This window comes from Typopeltis vanoorti, chromosome 2 (assembly GCF_054136105.1).
Source record: "Typopeltis vanoorti isolate ZY-2024b chromosome 2, IOZ_Tvanoo_1.0, whole genome shotgun sequence".
NCBI classification, from domain to species: Eukaryota; Metazoa; Arthropoda; class Arachnida; order Uropygi; family Thelyphonidae; genus Typopeltis; species Typopeltis vanoorti.
The window spans coordinates 115,775,368-115,797,376 of record NC_143550.1 but is presented as its reverse complement, the minus strand read 5'-3'; the positions used below and the strand labels follow the sequence as shown (position 1 = coordinate 115,797,376).

General features: G+C 34.5%; 1 protein-coding gene across 2 annotated transcripts in view; it reads right to left on the bottom strand.

Annotated features, from left to right (window-relative positions):
* Positions 1 to 22,009, bottom strand: part of LOC150109360 (alpha-catulin-like) — a 439,125-nt gene that overhangs the window by 185,043 nt on the left and 232,073 nt on the right. The window lies entirely within an intron of this gene.

The window sequence follows — 22,009 nt, the reverse complement described above, 5'->3', positions numbered from 1 at the left end:
GAAAAGAAAAAAGTCAACAGCATTATCTAATTTCATGTAATTAATCAGCATTAATTATTAGTCTGCACAAAACACCATAGATAAAGCAAACATTAATCTATGTTAATCAGATTTCATTTAAGAAATTAATGATATTTACAGCTTCCATAAGACATGTTTATAATCTTATAGAAGCTGTAAATATATCATTAATTTCTTAAATAAAATCTGCATAAAGTAGATTTTATTTTTTATATTTTATTTGATATCATATTAATATTTTTTTATTTGATATCATATTAAGATATATAATTACCATTACCAGTGCATGCACATATATATATCACTAGCAGTATTTTGATATAAAAAAAATGGTATTTAACATTTTTCTTACACGGACATATTTTTATAAGTAGAATATATATGAAACAGTACTTCAGTTTTGAACGATATAATATTTCAATATTTGATGATTAATAGTTCAATATTTATTTCACAACAGACACTATAGAGAAACAAATACTCCAAATTAAACTGAAATGAGAATACATTTTTTCACGATTTGACAGTCATCTATACCATCCAAATCCAATGTATTTTACACTACTAATAAACAAACAATGCTGCTAGTAAAGAATACTATTGTCATAATATTATCATGATGACAATAAGCAGATTGAAACAGAAATAAAAATTTGAAAAATATTACTTCTAATAAATTTGTAGGGTTCAGAGTTAGTAAAATGACAGTAGAATCAAGATAAGTATATTATTATACTGGAAACAAAGTGACTTGCATATCTCGCTCTCTCTCTCTCTCTCACACACACACACACACACACACACACAGTGTATATATGAGTTAATTTTACACAACTGTTATTATTATCAGCATACTGCATCACATTGCTTGGGAAAAGCATTCTCCCAATTTTTTTCTTCTCCTCTCTCTCATATGGACCATACTCATCAGTTGTTTCCTGCTATTCCTATAATCTCATCATTCCATCTCATTCTATATGTTTGCTTGCTCTCTCTGGGAATCCAAACTGTAGTAATAGCTGTCTGTTATCTTTCATCTTGGCTACATGGCTGCCAGTCTAGCAACTTTAAATATTTAACTTTGTGAATAACACAGCAATTTTGTAATCTATTTAATAACTGCATTTTTAATCTTCTGTCCTGTTGTAATTTTCTCAAAATGATTTTTACCATTGCTCTTTGGAATGTTCTAAGTTTCTGCTCTCTCTCTCAAGCACCGAAGTGTTTGGGTACCATATGTCAATATACACAGTATAATGGAATCCACTAGCTTCTATTTAAGAAAAATAAACAAATCACTGTTCATTCACTGGCCCAATCTCCAGCAATTATTCTATGCTTTGGTTACTCTGGACTGTGTTTATAGGTTTGTCTATTGTAAAAGATGGCAATATCATCAATAAATTGAACATTGCTTAGTCTCTTTCCTACGATACCAATACTCATCATGGTCAAATCACATTTTCTGAATACATGTTCAAATATAGCTGTAAAAAAAGTCTATGGTAGTGGACCACCTTGTTTAACACCTTAACTGATTGAGAAGTAATAATCTTTCTTTCTGTCTTTCTGTGCAAACAACTGTTTGATTTTTACTACTTAAAGAATGTGGATTAGTTTGATATATTCAACATTTATACTAAGTTCCAGAAGGGCACAGTATCATGGGTTAAGGTATACTTTCATAACAGTTGATAAAAGTAAAGTACACAGTTTTTTATATTCATTATATTTTATAATAATGTGTTTTATTATATGCAAGTGATGTATGATATTGAAGAAAAGTTTTTCCTAAATCCTGCTTGTCCGTAATGCAAGTTTGCTTCTAGTCTGCAGGAGATTTTTTTTGAATAACTAACAAACAACTTGTAGTTATGATAAATAAGAATAATTAGTCTATAGTTATGTCTGATTTTTTTTTTTTTTTTGTGTAAAAAGATTACTTTTGATTTCAGCTACTGGTCTAGGATGAATTTATTGATCATAACATTGCCGTAGAGTTTCACTAGAGTAGGTAACAACTGTTCAAGCCAAATTTTAAGTTCCATTTATCTTGTTTTTGCCAGGAATTTTTCCATATTTAATGAAGTGTCTGGAATGAGAAACTGAGGATATGCAGGGGATAGAGAGAGAGAAAATTAGTAGTCTATTGCCAATATATGATAGTACTGAGTTAAGAGAAATCTTAACTCTAAGTTGGGGAAATCTTTTATTGGAAGTGAGACCTAATGCAGAGAGGAGAAACTAGATGATCATGAGAAGAATGGTGAAAATGTATGCATAAGAGATAAGGTATATAAAAGTGATAACGATATAAATGTTATTGAGCATGGTTATGAATCCGGTGAAAGCATAGCTTCGTACACATCTTTCCATTCTGAGATGTGTTGTAATTTAACTGCTATTTTATTTGCTTGATATATATATGTCTTATATATTTCTTGAATGGAATGTAAGAGTTGGTTTGGTATATTTAAATTGATTAATATTTTAAACAATTTTTGTCTACTAATTTTGTCAAAGGCTTTTTCTTAATTAATAAAGACAATGTGTGTGTTTCTTTTTGAAATTCTCTTCTTTTATTCCATTAATAATTTTAGAGTAAAAATTGGATCAATGCAGGATCAGCCTTTTCAGAAACCATTTTGTTCTTCTAGTAGTTTATCCTCTACAATACTGTTTAGCTTCTCCTTTAATATTCCTGCATATATTTTATTATCCAGTATTTAGCACACTAATTCCCCTATAGTTATAGCAATCATCTTTATTTCCTTTTTTATAGATTGGGATAACCAGTGATTTTTTCCAAGAATTCGGAGATTTTCCAGACATCCAAACTGTATTAAAAAATTTCAGAAGTCTTTCATTAAAATTTTCACCTGCATTTTTGCATAGTTCTATATTTATATTGTCTTCTCCTGGTGTTTTCCTATTTTTCATTCTTCTTTATTGTATTTTTCAGTTCTGACATTGTGATATTTTCGGTTAGATATTTCTTTGTTTTATAAAATTTTATTTCATTGTTCTCATCTATCCAGAGATTTTGGAAATAGGTCACCCATTGTCTATATGTCTATGCCACATGTCTATATTTATATTGTCTTCTCCTGGTGTTTTCCTATTTTTCATTCTTCTTTATTGTATTTTTCAGTTTCGACATTGTGATATTTCTCTGTTAGATATTTCTCTGTTTTATAAAATTTTATTTCATTGTTCTCATCTATCCAGAGATTTTGGAAATAGGTCACCCATTTTTCTAAATCTATTGTTTGTATTTTTATCTTTTCTTTTATTTCTTTATTCATGTATTTTATTGCTGTATAGGTTTTGGGTTGTGACTTAAATATATCCTTTTCTAGTTCTATTACGAAATTGTTCCATCTCTCTCTCTCTCTCTCTATATATATATATATATATATACAGGGTGTTCGGGATAAATTTGACAGTTTCGTAAGGAAAAAGAAAATCTTCTTTGTATCTATTAAATTTAATGAATTGACAAAAAAACATTACAGGCAGAGTTAATTACAATACTATCAACAAGATTTACTCAAAATAACCACCATTAGCATCGATCACAGCTTCAATTCTGCTTCGGACCCTCGAACAAGCTGATGCTACAGTCTCCCTGGGAAGGGCCGCAAAAACTGTTTTAATTTTATCCATTAACTGGGCTTTTGTATTACTGGAAGTGCGATTGGTGTCTTTTTCAACTGTGCTCCATACAAAATAATCCATGGGGTTAAGGTCTGGGGAGTTTGGAGGCCAAACATTTGAACTGGTGAAGTCGTAGAAATTTTCAGACAACCATTTTTGACTTTTCCCAGAGGTGTGGCAAGGGGCCGAATCCTGCTGCCATACATACGGCCTACCATTGGCTACCCTTGTTATCCAGGGCTTGACTACAGTTAGCAACTCCACGAACAAAGCCCGAATTCCAATGCCAGGGTTCTTCAACACCTGTTCCTGCAGATTTGCGAGGAATTCTGCTGTACGAACGCAATCAGATCGTCTGCTAGGGATCTTTCTTCTTGCTACATCCTCGTAGTCACCATTGCAAGTCTCTAGTTCATGCCTGATTGTTTTTACTGTATTCAGGGAGCATTGGGCAGCAGTCGTAATATCCTTATTTTGATGGCAGGCACGAATCATCATGATACAAGTTATTCTCTTCCATGATTCAGGTGGGTTCCAGCTATCCATCCTTTCTGACATCTTGTATATGAATGAAGAAGGGTCCAAACTTTTAAATGAAGAGAAGTGTGTGTTAATACATGTAACTTACGGAAAAATATAATTAATTATAAATATGTCAAATTTATCCCGAACACCCTGTATATATATATTATTTTCCTCACTTCTCATTTTGCAATTGTACTGTTTCTTTTATGCTCTATTTCTGATTCTACTGTTTTGGAATTTAGCCATTAACTGTCCGTTTTTGTTTTTATAATATTTTCTATTTCTTTGTTCCAGTCTCGTAGTCCTCTGTTTTAATTCATTTGCACTTTATTTCTAAGCCCTTCAGTTCTGCTTTTGTGAGAATTTGTTTCAAATTTTCCCATTCCTTTTCTAAGTCACTTGATTCATGTGTAGTTTCTGTTTTTAAGCTTGTGCATTTTTTATATTGTTGTCTAACATGGGGGTGTCTGCGCAGTTAGCCTAGTGGCTGTGAGTTTCACAATCATATGCATGGGGAAGGAGTGTCCTAGGTTCGATTCCCGAACCTAGGACACCAGTGTTCAAGTGAGGAGTTCAAGGATCTTCCTCAGCCATAGCCAAGTTAGCTAGTCTTGGGTGCAGGCAGTAAGGTTTTTCCCCCAGTTTAGTTGGGGTTTTTTCATCCCGCAAGCAGACAAACCAGCCCTGTGAACTGAACACACATGGACTACAGTCATAAGTACCTCCAATAGGGATGCAGCAGAGGAGTGGCATGCCGGCTGCATTATTTCGTCGTGACTCCTTATTAGGAGACCCAACCCATCTGAATCAGATGGAAGGAAGAGATAGATAGATAGATAGAACATGGGGGTTTTGTAATGAAGAAATTTTGCAACTTGGTTGATAAGAATTTTCAATTTTATGTATTTTTAGCCACTTTGGTTTAAATCGAATTTTTGCTGATACCACATAATAATTAGAGTTTAATTCAAAGCCTCAATATGCTCTTACGTATAAAATAATTCCGCTAATTTAAAATTTGCGATAATGTAGTCAATTACTGATTTGCATCCTCTGGCTGACCAAGTATATTTATGTATTTTCTTATGTTTAAACACCAAATTCATTATTCTCATATTATTATTATTATAAATGACAAAAATCTCATAGTCTGTGACCATTTTGATTACATATCTTCGCCAAATTTACCTATATTTGTTTCGTATTTTTTGTTTCCTATTCTGGCATTTAAATCTCCTGCTAGTAGTAAATAGTCAGTTTTGTTTGTTTTATCTATGGCATTCTGTAATTCTTTATAAAATATATTACTGCCTTCTTTTTTTTTCCTCTTCTGGTGCATATGCACCAATTATTGTTATGTGGCCTCTTAATGTCTTGAGTCTAATTTCTATTAATAGTTATAATATACAATATTGTTCTTCAGAGATTTATGTACCATAATCATTACTACTTTTGCTCTTTCTTCTTTTTTTATCCCACTGTATATTTGTATATACATATAATTTTTATTTTTCTGAACTGTGCAACGCTAGATAGAATTTAATCAAAGTGAACTGCTTTGACGAATTTAAATGAAATTTGATTCTTTTTCTTTTGTAAAACTAAATAACATTCTTATTTAGCAACAATTGGGACATTTTATGACCAAAACAATTTGAAATAATACAAATTAAGATTAATATCCTTCATATACCAATTAATTTTAGTATTGTGAATATAATTTTTTTTTTTGACAGTATGTATATGTTATATTTTAACATAAACATACAAAAATATAAAACATGTTTCCTAGGAGATGCTAATCAAACAAAACTACACCTGAAAATTCAAAAGTAAAGATAATTCTGAGGAACATGTCATAATCAAGCACAGAAATACAACAGTCCAAGAGGGCAACGGGGAATATACTGCTTTTCTTTATATTGATTTCTAGGTATATTTTAAAAATAATATGCAGGATGCTCCAAAATATGGATTTATTAAAAACAACCTAACATGTTTTGATTAATTTAATTATATTTTATCGTAGTTGCAAGGGCAAATTTAATTTTCCTCAGAAACATTCTTTCTACGTGAAAATTACTGCCTATTTATTGACCAAGAACAAATGTATTTACAGACAAAGTATGCCACTGGCAAATCTGGAAAGTGGGTGACAAATAAATAGGTTTAAATTAAAGTGGTGCTATGCAAGATAAGATGAAGAGACGCAATTCTTAGTATACCAAAGAACATTTATTTCACATCAGAATATTAAATTCTCAGACTATCTGAATTCATTACATAAATATATTCATTCACTAGTACTTGAAATTATGCACATGTCTGTTTATTTCTATGACTGTGTTACTAATTATGATAGGACAGTAATATAATCACTGTTCTACCATAGGCTACTTATGACAGAATAATAATTGAGTAGGCCAAAAGGAATAAAAATAAGGTGATCATGTAGTTTTTTAGAGAATTTTCCACATAGACATCAACAGGACTTAGCCATACAATTAATGGCTAAAATAAAGGTGACTTTATTAAATGCTTCTTTTGATATTAGACTTTATTAAAAGACTTTATTAAATGCTTCTTAAATTTTGTTTTTGCTAAAGAACGTTGTCCCTTATGTGGTATAGTGACTCCATTTATGGTAAAATTCAACAGTGTTTTAATGGGAATAATCACATAAAAAAAAGGATACCTCAAGACCTATTATGATTATGACAATAACAGCACTTCATCATGAAATGTAATATTTTGTGATGAAATGATGTCCAAATTCATCTGACAGCACGATGCAAAGTAATTCTGGGATGACAACAATGCAAAATCCTCCACTGTGCCACAGCCCAAATACCTGATACGGAATGAAACAAAGCAACAAAAATGTCTTTAGAAAATGTTTGCCAAAGTTTTCATGATTACAGAATGTTGGGGAGCAGGGCTTTCGTAACTCACTAAGAGGGGTAGGTGTGGCAAAAGCTGACAAAATTGCATCAAAACCATAAAAAAAGACCATTTTTAAAAAATTATTTTCTTATATATTTTCTTAAGGGGAGGCCAAATGGTGCTTGCTTTGGAAAGGCATATACCCTGACAACGATCTGTGGAAGGGAAGAACAAATTCAAGTTACTCAACTTTTAGAATAATCCACTTCAGTCTGATTTTATATCTGGAGATGTTGTCTAATATAATCATCTGGTTGCAATTATCTTTGAGATAACTAGGAAGACCTGTGTAATATAATAGTTGCCACTAATAATAACAAAAGTGTTTGATCTTTTGCTGAATAAATTTTTATTCCCTATTTATTCTAAGTTTTGATCAGATTAAAAATGGTGTATTAAGAAATTTTCTAAATTTTTAATTTAAAAAAAAAACTGCAATTTTTTTATCCTGAACAAGATATATTTTTTCTTTGAATTACTTAGATTATTATTTTTGTCTTTTTTTAAGTCCTCAAAGATATACTAAGAAAAATTACATTTGCAATAATAATTACAGAAAGGCTGTAATTAAACAAGATTGCTATTATATTTCATGAGACAAGAAAGGAAGAAAGAAAAAAAGCGAATAATTCTGCAATTTACTTGTAACCCATATTTAAAAAAACAGAAATCAAAATTTGTTTGTTTGTTTTCTTTCCTATTTAATCAAAAAATAATTAAAAGTGCACTTATTACAAAGAGATGCCGAAGTGTCCAAATTCCAAAAATACAACAAACAATAAGAAATAACAAAATAATTATTGGTGTTTGGTATGGCATAATATAACTACATAGCTTGGAAAGAAGTCAACGGACACCATAGTGCGAGGAACAAAAATCTATGGCGCCGGCCTCTTTCGCTGTGATGACTGCAGCAATCCTACGGGGCATACTTTCCACAAACGTACGACAGCAGTCGGTGGGAATTTTGGACCATTCTTCCTATAGACATGTAATGAGGCCCTGGACTGTTGACCACCCCTGATGCTCCAGTTCATCCAACAAATGTTCAATAGGTTGAGATAATGGCTCTGTGGAGGTCAGTGAAATGTGGTAATGTTCATATCCACAAACCACACAGTTACATAACTCACCAGCCTTATCACATGGTGCATTGTTTGCTGAAAGAGACAATGGTCACGTCCATAGAAATTCCACAAAGTTGGAAGCATTGCAATGTCCAGAATGTTCGAACAGCTCTCAGAGTTCAATGTTCGTGGCCCTACCACAAACAGAGATCCAAGGCTAAACCAGAAAAACAGGACCATACCATCACACTGCACCTCTGAATTTCATAGTTGGGCTTACACACTCTAGTAAGAGACGTTCATCGGGCATCTGCCACACCAAACCAGTAGCAGGTGTAGCATGATTCATCTTTCCATAACACAGCTTTCCATGCTTCAATGTCCCACTGTACATGCTCTTTGAACCACTGAAGACAATGCATGTTGGTTTGGGTAATGTAGGGCTAGCATATTGTGGTCCTATCATGGAAACTCATGTTGTGAACCTCAGTTTTCACTGTTTTAGGGCAGACTCGTGTTCCAGTCGATACTGGGAACTCCGCATTCAATGTGTTGGCCGACGAATGGCAATTTTTACATGTTATCCTTCGTAGAACCTTATGATCACATTCTGTGAGTGTGATTGGTCATCCACTGTGGGTAGCACTTGCAATTATTTCCCTGGGCTTCCATCTCAGTATGGTTTCACTGTTTGCTGACCTGCAATGGCCATTTGTCAACAATTTGAAGAACAGATAAGTTTGCAGCATGGCATCCTGTTACAATGCCTCTTTCGAATTCCGTCAGTTTTTTTTACCCGGAATAGAGTTGCAATGACTTGGGAGCATCATATTCCTCCCATTTATACAGGCTACAAAACACGTGACTCATTACATGGCACAATGCACCTTGTCCATGGGGAGGAGGACATCCATTGACTTCTTTCCAAGCAGCATATTCATATGTAGTATAATGCCATCAACACAAGTTCACAGTCATTTTAACAAATGTAAAATCACCAATAAAACTTAATGCAATTAAGCATGACCCATGACTTTCTCAACTAATCTAAGTACCTCATTTTGTTAACTGAAGCAAGTCATCATCCGAATTATGCTAACAACACTGGTATCACTTTTTAATTACTGATTCATTCAATTTTGGGTTTCTCGATCGTATTTCTGAAGAGGAAATTCTAATGTTTTGTTCGCACGAAGTTCATTTGGCATTCGTAATGAAAATTGGATTTTAATTTCGTGGGTTGATTTTTAAAGTAATAGAGGATTGCAGCTTATTAATATTTCATTCGTAAACCAAAGATCTCGATACAACTCTATTGAAAAAAAAAAAAAAAATCCAATAACTGCTAACATTTTCTGTTTTATTAAAGCCACATGAATTCCGCAACACTGCATACAAAATTGTTTCTTTTTCAGTAATGAATGCCTTTGTTTTCAGATAACAAAGGAATTATGAAAATGAGAAATATTAAAGCAGTTAACATGTTTTACAAATATCGTTAATTTAATGTGTACAAGGAAATGAAAGGGAAAATGAATCAATATTGTACATATTTATAAACGTACTAGAAATGTAATTTGATATGCCAACAGAAAAATGATTGTGGGAGCTTTGTTTATGTGACACAACACATTCATGGAACTCAGAATGCACTTATTTCTTTGCATTTGTTATTTGCAAGAATATAACTTGAGTAATTGGTTCAAAAACCATCGATAAATTAATACTATCAGGCATCTTTAAAATTCTGAATCCAAAATCTTTTATGAATTAATTAGTGGCGAAATTCACTGTTTGCAGTATGGTTGGTATTATAGCCAAAGGAACGAAGGCAATGAGATCAATGCATGGTTGGTTGCTCACATTTGATGTCCATAGCTGCCATATGGCCACTTTTGCACACCATAAGACCTCGGAAGGGAACTCTTTTCTGAAAGAAGTGGTTAGGTCTTAGATGCTGTTTCACACTGAATTAATACGACAAACAAACATCCACGGCTGTGCTGCGATTCAAACCCACAGCTTATTAGTTGGAAAGCAGATGCATATACACTTGGTCAAGCAGGCCGCAGACAAAAGTGTTATGCATGTTAATTGCATATGTTCTACTGGTCAGTTTGTCTGTTTTGGTGGTGGGGAAAGAACTGAAATATGTGGATTACCGCCTTGCACCTTCCCTACGAGATCAATAACCTAATCTAATACTAAAGACTGGGTTCCCTGTAAATATGGCTTTTCATCGTGGCATTGATGGTCAGCAGAGAATTGACAGTGAAACAAGCGGAAGCCAATGATACTCAGAAATTATTCCTGCATCATTACAAGAGGATTTCGGATCCAAATTTCAAGATCTGTGATGAAAATCTATTCGAAAAACACATCCTCTATTGATTTTGTTTCGTTATAAGGCATTCTTCTTTTGAATGCGATTCTGCTATTTCAAAACCTTCCTCTTCTCCTCAAATTTCTTTGATTAAAAATAAAGTTAAAAATCTCAAAGTAAAAACTGCATAACCTACGATATTCTGCATGATTGACACATTGAAATGTTCTCATTATATGGAGATTCAGTCAAGTCATTTAAGTAACCCAATTCAACACAAGTGTTAAGGTGTACTGGCTAAAACTAAATTGGGATGTTCCATATTCCACCTTGACCAACAAATGGATTCTTTTTTTTTCCCTTCGTTAATGAAAATTATGAAATTCTTTCTAATATACGATTCTTATTAATAGTTGGAGAAAACAATCATATACCCAACCCTTTAGGGCTATCATTACAGTTATGCATCTTTTGCCAATTGGAATGAACCAAGTTATTGTTGTTCTTCTACGGAATTTTCATTAAAATTATGTTAAGGCTTCTTAAAGTCACGAAGGGAGCACGTTATACCTTCAAACCTTTCGGGACCTGACTGAACTTTTGCTGTTCCTTTACACTTATCAGCTTTCAATTTAGAACTTTGAACAAATCAAATTTTAGAGAATCACACACGCCAAATTTTCACATTAGTTTAATATCCGTTGCGATGTGTGTGTGTAATCTGGATGCTCCTTTCCAGGCGTTTTCAATCTGGATTGAATTTATGGGTGCTCTATGCTCTTTTCGGAGTTCAAAGTTGGTGATTCTGGTGAATCTCTGGCTTTCAACGTTTAAAATAATCAAATGTAAAACGTAGCTCAGTCATTATAGATGAAGCCCTTTGGTCGGAAAGATCTGGGTTCCATTCCCATCCAAGATACGAAAAACCTTTAACTGGTCTCTTCCAACTAAAGGTGAGTTAGCCAGTCTCATATGGAGGTAGGGGGTTTTTCGTCCCCCAGAACAGGAAAACCGGTGAACACAAGCATCTACAGACAAAGGACACACCGGGAGACATAGGGCCACATTATCCTCGAGACATTTGCAGTTGTAAGAATAAAAACCTCGTTACCGTAAAAGGTAGAAGAGGAAGGATGAAGAAGAATGTAAAACATTAAAATTAAGTTTCAGAATTCTCATTTGTGCTGTTTTCCTTCTTAAGACTTCTTAAGGATCAGGAAGGGTGGCCACGTGATAAATGTAATATGCAGATTTCAAACCTATATGAAGATAATTAAAAAAAATCAAGGCGATGTTTTATCTGTCGGCCTGGTTGGCCGAGTAGTTAGCATATCAGCTCTCCAACGAAAAGTGGGTTGGAATCTCACTGTGGCATTGTGACTTTAATAGAAGTGGTAGGTTAATCCTGTGCAAGACCGCTACGAGCGTCTGTTATGAAGCCTTTTCAGGTCTCCAATAAGTTCTGTTTGGTCGTTAGAAGAGCTGCTTTCCAAATATCGACATCTTAGCTCACCCATGCTATTAACGTACTGCAAAGTTTCCATTTTTTTTTTTTTTTGACTGGATTCACATTTGCAGCAAATTCAACCACTTTACTGTCAACTAGTGTACTCGTATTTGAACCAATGGAGCCTCTCTCATGAATGAGTTCGAACCACAGTTCAAGATGATAGCAATTGTAAGACATGATGGACGGAGTCTTATAAACAACCTTTTCGTGACTTTCTTTCCATATTTCATGAAGTTTGTAACATCATTAATGGAGGGTGCTCCAACTGCTGAATTTTCAGCTATTCAGTAAGCTGAACACTCAGTATGTATTACTGAATTCATTCGATATAATTCTGCGTTATCTCCGTAGCGCAGTTGGTTTCGAGGTTGCCTTTTGTGTAAAAAGATCGAGGTTCGAATCCCACCTAAAACTAGAATAACCTTTATATGGGATTTTCGTTTGAATTTAAGTTAGACGGTCTCATACGGAAGTGTGTTCAGGTCTAATGATCCTATTCATCGGAATAGGGTGGCTAGGTCTGAACACACACACACACACCGTTGTATCATCCCCTCTCCTGGAGATGGTGATATTATTTATTCCCATTCTTCAGTGTATGCTCTTTTAAGTGCTTGCAAATTTTGAGCTTTTGCCCAAACTCGAAACAAATTTAATACTCTTCAATTCTTTACGTTTTGAACTTAAACGCCGTTCAACATAAATAACCCATCATTCAATTAGGGATGTTTTTAATCCATTTAATTATAACTGCAAATGAACTTCAATAAAATCTGCCAAGTACGGAAGTACATAAGACTAGGGCGAGGCAGTTCTGTTCCGTTGACTGCAGAAGGGCGAATGTTATTTTGTAACTTTGCAACGGGTAAAATAAATGTGTTGTGGAGGTTAGAATACAGTAATATTTTAGATGTAATATAAAGAAATCTTGTCTTGGTCTTGTTAAAAGCAATTCCTGTTTATCAAACTCCTTTATGTTTTGTAATACTGTTACGACTACGATGGAATATGACTTCTCTTTTGGGAGAAAAAAAAATCTGGTATTGTGGATGGGAGAAACATTTAAGGAAGAGAAGGACGAGTAGAACTGACTGAATCTGCTATGATGACATTCACACTTTTAATTTCATGATCTGCATCATTGATGATTTAAAAACAAATGATCCAATGCTGAACCATCTGGAAACTCACTTGTTTTAGATGCTGAAATTAAAAGCATTTGAAAATTAAACAAATCATGTTTGTTTAAACAAGTTGGGAGAGATATTAAGAACAACGGGCAAGAAATGGTACGTCATGTAGATGAATGGGATACTTTGTTACTCGTGGAAATATCTGTGGCAACTTAACAGATTAAAACATGAGACTGTTCCATGCCGGTGGATAAAAATCATGGGTGATTATTAATTCTTGAAGAATAGACCAAGAACAATGAAAGATAAGGAAGCAGGAATATTAGAACTACCCAATATGAGTTCGTCCACAGACTGTAGTAAGACAGCACACTGCAAACTGAATTATCATGATAATTGGCAGAAACTTTCTTGACACAAACGCAATTATTCTGCCCACATAAAACTAATTAGGATTTTTTTAAATATAGTATTATATTTCAGTTCTAATCCATATTAATAAGGATATCGATATTATGATCTAATTCAGTGTTTCTCAACTTCAGATATCCGTGTACTCAAGTTTTCATTATTACCAAGTACCCCCTTATCAAAATAATAAAGAAATAAAGTATATTTCATTGTAAATGTGTATTTTATTTGAATTTATATGCTCATGTAAACAAAAAATGATTTATTTCTAACAGAATAAAATTTATAAAGATACTACAAATTTTTACTCAATTTAAATAATTTATAATCAATGAGAAGTGAAATTGCTTATGGTGGGATAAAATTTCAGCAAACTTTAGCTCTGAAGTGGTTAATTTCAATCTCAGATGTGGTTTGACATCTATAATGCGGTTCCTCTTCTTTGTCTTAATATCTACAAGGGCCGAAAATCCAACTTCACATAGACATGAACTTGGAAATTGAAAAATGAACCTTAGAGTTTTTATCCGTTAATTCAGGAAATTCCTTTGTATTTCTAGCTAAAATATAAAATTCCATAATATCTGAAACACATTCACTATATATTTCATAGTTTTAAAACGTTCACAACAGGGTGGTGTCAAACAAAAATACATGTTGCACCGGCAGCATATGGTTTTGCTCGAGTCTATACAGCAGTTTCTGTTGGAGGGGAGATCAGATTCATTAGTTAATGGCGTTTTTATCCCAGTTGTCTCTAATGGCATTATTTGTTGAGAAATATATTGCACACACTGCAAATGTCTTTGTACCTTATTCAGTGAATACATTAAAACTACTTGTTTTTCTTGCATCTTCAGTATAGTGACGCTTGGGAAGGGCATGCTGTTTACCGTAGGGAGCGAGTTAATATCACCAGGACGGGAACGTCGTGGTGATAGTAACTTGCAATTTGAGTAGGAGAATTCATACATAATATATAATTCATCATCATCAAATTCCGGCCATGTATCCTCAAGGAGTGTACAGGATATGATAGTACTACATGAAAAAATTGCATCATTACTAACTTCCTATCTACAATTTTCCTCCAAATCAGTCTCTTACTTGTCAAGACTCGAACATTATCAGATCTTATATTTCTATCGTCTAAAGCACTTTGTACTGTACCAATCCACCTATATCTTGGTCTTCCTCTGTATAATTTTCCTGCCAACGTGAAAGAGAACACTTGTTTTGCTAATCTTTTCTCTCCCATTCTGTTTAAGTGACCATACCACCTGAGATTAGCTCTGCTAACGCATTCCTGGATGCTGACAATGTCAAGTTCTTTCCTAATATCCTCATTTTTAATATGATATTGCCATTGATGCCATCTGTTCATACCTATAATCTTTCTCAGGACTCTAATATCTGCAGTCTCTAGTCTTTGGTCAAGTGTTTTACTTTTGGACCAGCTCTCAGATCAATAAGTTAAAACTGATTTGAACACTGTCTTGTATACAGCTAATTTAGTGTTCCGACTAATTTCTCTCTTATTCCATATGAATTTATTCAATTGATTTCCCACTATACCAGCTTGGCTGATTCTGTTGTTTATTTTTATATTGAATTTACCATCTTCAGTAAAAATTGTGCCTAAGTAGCTGAAATGTTTTACTTGTTCCACAGGTTCTCCATTCACAACACAGTTGACATTTTCAATGATTCTGCCTATTTTCATTGTCTTTGTCTTTTTATTGCTGACCTTCATACCATATCTATTACAACAGTTATTCAATTTAGTCAGGGAATCTTGCAGACTTGTAGCGGATTTATTTAAAAATATACCATCATCCGCATAAAGCAAAGAGCTGACAGTAACATCTCCAATTTTGATATCATGTTTAATACTACTTTCCTTCATAATGTGATCCATATAGATCATGAATAACAGAGGGGATAATGTACATCCTTGTCTTACACCAGATTTAACATTAAACCATCTTCCTGTACTTCCTTCAATTCTAACTGCTGAATTACAACTCAAATAAAGACTAAGTATTGCTTGATATAATGCCCCATTGACACCATATAACTGTAGCGTATTGAATAGCTTCTCTCTTGGCACCTTGTCATATGCCTTTTCCAAATCGAAAAAACTTAAATACAGATCTTTGTTATATTCCCATGCTTTCTCAACTATTTGTCGTAAAGTGAAGATCTGATCCTGACAGCCTCTATTTGGCCTGAATCCAGCTTGTTCTTCACCAAGCTTTTCTTCCACAATTCTTCTCAACCGTTTCTCAAGTATACTTGCATAGATCTTGCCAGGAACACTCAGTAGGGAAATACCTCTCTAATTCTCACATTCAGTTTTATTTCCCTTTTTATATATGGGTACTATTAGAGGTCTATTCCAATCATCAGGAATTCGTCCCTCTGTCCAGTCTTTCTGAACTATGCAGTGCAGCCACTGTAAGACTTTTATACCACCATACTTCAGAATTTCTGGTTGAATATCATCCACTCCTGCTGCCTTTCCATATTTTAAGCCTTTGATAGCTTTTTCTACTTCAAGTATGGATATGTATTCCTGACTGCATGCCTGGTCAGTGTTTTTTACCACTGTGCTGTGATCACTGCTTGTTTCATTTAGCAGTTTTTCAAAGTAATTACTCCATACTTCAAGGATATCTTTTTCTTCTGTTTTCATGTCACCTTTATCATCTCTAACTCCTTTTACAGCACTCTTTCCTCCATTCCTAAGCTTCTTCAACAACCTCCAGAATATTTTGCCACCTTATTGATATTTATTTTCTATATTCTTGCCAAAGTTCTCCCATTACTTTTGTTTAGCTAGTTTTACACAGTGTTTAGCATTCTTGCATTTGTCTCTGTATTCTCTCAGAGCACAAGCTGACTTATTTGCTAGGAACTTTTAATATGCTTTCTTCTTTTCCTTCACTGCCTCTTTAACTTCCTGTGTCCACCATGGAGTTCTGATTTTTCTATCCTTGCAGACAACTTCACCACATGCCTCTCTAGTTCAGTCAATCTGGGCTTTCTTCAAAGCTTGCCACTGAATCTCCAAGGTTTGATTCCTGTTCTCAAACTCTTTCATTTTTTCTTCAATAAGCTTTGTGTATTTTAGTCTACAGTTCACATCTGAGAGCTGCTCAACTTTTATTCGCTTTAAAACTTTTTTACATGTTATTCTTTTCAATATGAAATTCAATTTTATCCTGCTCAAGACTAAATAGCGATCACTTCCAATTTCAAATCCTCTGTACACTCTGGTGTCCTGCACCAGGGTGAAAACATCACTATCAACAATAACATAGTTAATGAGACTTTTCTTATTCCTTGCCTCTTCTCTCCATGTGAATTTGTGCACATTTTTATGTTGGAACATAGTGTTAGTAATAACCAGTCCATGTCCTGAGCAGAAATCCATCAGGTATTTGCCATTATTATTAGCTTGGCTCTTTTCTCCAAATTTTCCGAAAATATTTTTGTACGTCTGAGAATCATTTCCTACTCTGCCATTTAGATCCCCAACAAGGACCAACTTTTCTTTTTTCATTGTGTCAGTTGCTTTCTCTAAAGACTAAAAAAATTCCTCCACTTCTACCTTAGTAGAACCTTCTGTGGGACCACAGGCACAAATAAGTCTCATTGTCCAGTTCCCCATTCTCATATTTGCCCACATTACTCTACTTGAGACTGACTGCCATTCAAGAAGATTAGCCTCGTATTTTGTGTTGAATACTATGGCTACTCCTTCTTTTCCTTGATTGTCATTGCCTGAATATAACATTTTGTATTTATTGCTCAGAAAGATCTCACCAGTTTTGGTCTTTTTTGTTTCAGTCATCCCTATTATGTCGATCTGGTACTTATCTAATTCCTCAGCTAGCTCCATTTCTTTGCCATTCAGACTTCTTACGTTGATAGTACCGATCTTTAACTATAGTGATGTTGAGTTGGGGTTTGTTTTCAGATTTGTTCCAGTAGCTGACTTTTCGCTGTTTGCCCTGGTTCCCTGGCGAAAATAATGGGGGCCTTGTTTAACCAGTCGACGCCCCAGCCAGCATGAAATTTTGTCATGTTGTACCATCATTTTTTATTTTGGTTTAACCAATAAGAATACAATTTGGTCGGTTAAATCCCAAATTGCCCATCCTCGTTTGTTCAGTATCAAAGCAGATACCCAACAGGGTGCACCACAAGAAGGTAAGGATTGGACATTAGGTCAGAAGCTCTGGTCGGTTCTCCGCATTCCTTTAAAGGCTATGTGGAGGTCTCCTCTCAGTTATACAGCTTTGACCCTTAAGCACCCCTAATATATAATTTATTGAGAAATAGATATGTTTCAAATAATTCTTTTTTGTTAATAATGATTCCATGTGTTAATTATGCATAGCCTAAAATTGTGACGTACCCCCTGAAGACCTTTCGCGTACCCCCGGGGATACGTGTACCACACTTTGAGAAACACTAACCGAATTGATTTGCAGTTGTTAAATATTTGATAAAATGACAATTTTTGCAACATCAAATTTAATGAAATTATTGCAATATTGCAACTAAAATCAGTAATAACATAAGTGAGGGAAATATACACTTGAGAATGAAGAAATACAGGAGATTAGCAATATCATCCTGAAAGGTGATTCAGGATGATAGTTAATGAAAACAAAAATAAAATGTCCACTTTATTAATTTAATAGCATGTAGCAAGTAATTTAAAATATTCCATTTAGATTTTATGCCATGAATAAAAAAATTTGCGTTTGCAACAAAACGATATCATATTTTCACTTTATTCTGCAACAGCAGGTAATTAATAACAATCGCTCATTAGTGACTATTATTGACTATCGAATAATAACAGACAGAATGATGGTCCTTTTGCACAGAATATTTGTTACGTGCTCAGTTGTCTCTAGCAAGTGAATCTGTTTCTACTAGAACTTAAAATTTATATTTAATTCTTCTCAACTGTTTAATTTTTCAATGTTTAGAGCTTTCGAACTATAAACTGACAAACAAAGTGAGTTTCCAGTATTATTTATTACTTTAACTTTTTAAGTTGAAACTGACCAAGAATCTCAAATTAGCTTACGGAATTAGGAAATAATTTGTATTATTTAAAATGTTCGGGTTAATAATAAAACTTTCCTAAATAGACTGCTTTGGTTATAGTATATAAGGCGATTATTTCTTGTTTCCACTTAGAAAAAATGGTGAATGAACGGATCTACTTAATATGATACAATACGGTCTTTTTTTTTTTTTTAATGAAATCTACAGAACCTATAAGTTATATTTTCAAACAGGTTACAATGTGCTACTTGAAATATTGGTGATTAGAAAGTCAGGTGACTTCAGTATAACCATAAATATTACGTGAGTTAACAAGCTGAATTACTTCTGCAGAAATATTCGGTTCTGATGGGACAGATGAACTGCTGTGGTTGCACTCACAGGTTAATCAAAAATATAACATAGAAACTGAACAAACTTTCATTAATTTATAGATATTTTTTCTTAACTTACTACCCATGCCTAAGGCTCATTAACTCAGCCTCGTTTGAATGAGTTTCAGTAAAACGAAAAACCACATTCTCAATAAGATTCAAAGGGGGTAAGAATCTTAAAGGCAAAGAAACAGACAGAGAATCGTTGAAGTTGAAATACGAGGGTGGTCTGAAAATTTCTCGGCCTAACAAATAAAAAATGAATTCATAATTTCAAAATTATTTTTATTTTTCAACATCCTGCATGATGGGTACTGCGATTGCTCACAGCAGATCAAAAACACACTTGCATGAAAATCTCTAAACAGTGCTTGGAGCGTTTTAACAAGAATAAAACTGATTTTGTGCATCGATTTAGGCTTGAAGATCGTTCTGCGGCTTTTGGCTTCGATTGACTTCCCGCAGCACTAGGACATTCAACCGGCACTTGGTATTGCATCGGCTGTTCTCCCAATTTTTCCTCTGGGTCCGACTGCTTCTAGTTCTCTACCGACTGCCTATGGCTCTCTTCGGTAACAACGCTTCACTTCTGCTCTCTCGGCAACTGGATATCGGCTCTCCTCTGTCAGCAGCTGGACCTCGCCTCTTCTCTCTCTCGGCAACTGGACCTAAACTCTCCTCTGTCGGCAACTGGACCTAAACTCTCCTCTGTCGGCAACTGGATCTCACCTCTCCCCATTCTCTTCCGCCACTGCTCTGGTTCCAACTGCCTCTCCTGCTTATTAACTGGGGCTTTGCCTCTTCTCTGTCGGCAACTGGACCTGGACTCTCCCCACGATGTTCAGCTCAGTCCCCTTTTATTTTTGCTTTCACGGGACCTTGCACCAAGGGTTGTAAAACCCAAAAAAATCGGCAGTTATCCTTGATCAAAATTTCTGATAAGGCCGACCCGTTCATTTTTTTCCTCCGTGCACACTCTATTTTTCTTTGTCTTGTCGGGCAGTGGAAACTTCTCTGAAACTAGCAGATCTCTTTGATACTAACTTTGAAGGTGTTCATGCACAGAGCTCACAAACAACTTTCTCACACACTTCATCGTAAACAACTTTCTTGTGCTCTTATACATAGCTATTATACAAAAACTTCCGATGGCAAAGCAATGCCTTTGTTTTGACATTCTATAAACTTTAGTTAAAACAGTAAAATACAATCAATTCCCATAGGGTTATTTACATTAATCTTTAACAAAATACATAGAGACAAACAAGGTTATTTTTGTAACAGTTCTCATGAGACTTGACTTCTGTAAAAATCGATGTAAAGTGCTTTGGTATTTCTAAGCTACATCGAATTTTTACAACTCCACTGATTTACAAATTGAACCCCCTTTGCCTTGCACAACTCGGCCACCTTACTATTCATTATCTCTGTATTCCTCAATTCACTGTTATATCTGAGCAATATGCCTATGACTATCCCAACAACACTATCCTTCTTTATCTGCTAATTAATAATTTTGATGCCCGGTATATTCTGCAACATCAATTACTTGCTCCATTGTTCCAAAACAGGAAAGCATGTTTTGTTCACTTTATTAGTAACCAGAGCTCTAATGATCGAGTCCCCATACACTGATATACAACTATCCTTTGACTCTTTCATAATAGTATTAACTTCTGCCGTCTCCTTATCACCAGAAAATCTCTCCTTTAGTTGTTTAATATCCTTTTTCAAATGTTTCATTTTGCTTTTCATTTTCACTAACTCCTGCCAAAGCTCTTTTGCTATGGTCCCAATGTTTGCCCCTGTTTCCAATCATTCTAATCTATCCAAGACATATTTTTCACATCCATTCATATATATGCTACTGTAAAATCGTATATAGAAAGAAATTTATGCAAAACACCTTATATACCGATTTTACTGGTAAACAAGATTCCAATAAAAATACTTGTGATTTAATAGTGAAAATTTTTACGTTTAATGAACTGGAATTTATAAACTGTAAATAACTGAATATTGTAGCCTGCAAATGTTTTGCAACAGAACAAAGGAAAATAAGCGTAAAATAATTTGTGTCTAAAAGTCCTCTAGTCAGCGATAATTCCAGACAGATTATCGTATTAAGTTATGACCTGATGCATCTACCATCATGAAGGTCAACATTGCACAGGGGTTTCCCACCTTATTGCAACGACCAGAAAAGGTGGCAGGTGCAGAACATCGAAATACCCAGGGGACGACAATGTAAGCGAACCCAAGGTCATCAGAGCCAGATGAATAGAGGGTTGCTGTGGCGAATCGAGGCTTTTTCTTTTCGGGTTATTCATTTCGCTAGTCAGGCGTGGAGTTCTGGAGCGCTGGTCCCGTTCTTGAGTCAGCAATAAGTTACGAAGTCACGTGGAGTTCCGACCAGAGGTTACGATGTACACAATGGTAGCGGAGTTTTGCTAATATTGTGGGAGACGATTCGTGATCACAATCAGAAACCTGCATTCCAGACAGAAATTGCCAAGAGAGAGAGAGAGAGAGATGTAACTAAAATTAGATGCTTTAAAGGAAATTTGATGCCATGTTTCCATGCCACCGAGTTCCTGATGTTCACCGATAATGTGGAATCTCACAAGCCCCAGAAAAGATACCCGAGTTCAGTGCAAAAGACGAACAGTAACTGAAAGAGATGATTTCAAGGATCATTCAGAGAAGTCCAGATTTATGTTCAAGTAAGATCTTTCCATTGTTTAACTGTAGAGAAAAGGATTGTGATGGTGTTTAATTAAGGGTTTTGTTAAATAGGGTACTTGAGGACTTTAGGCCTAATGCAGATAATTGAATTGATTTGTCTTATGTGAGAGAAAGCCCAGTTTAGATATTTAGGTAATACATCTTGTGTGTAATGTTGTAGCTATTGCATAAACTTGCAAATGTTTATCTGAGGATGATTTAAAATCATCTAG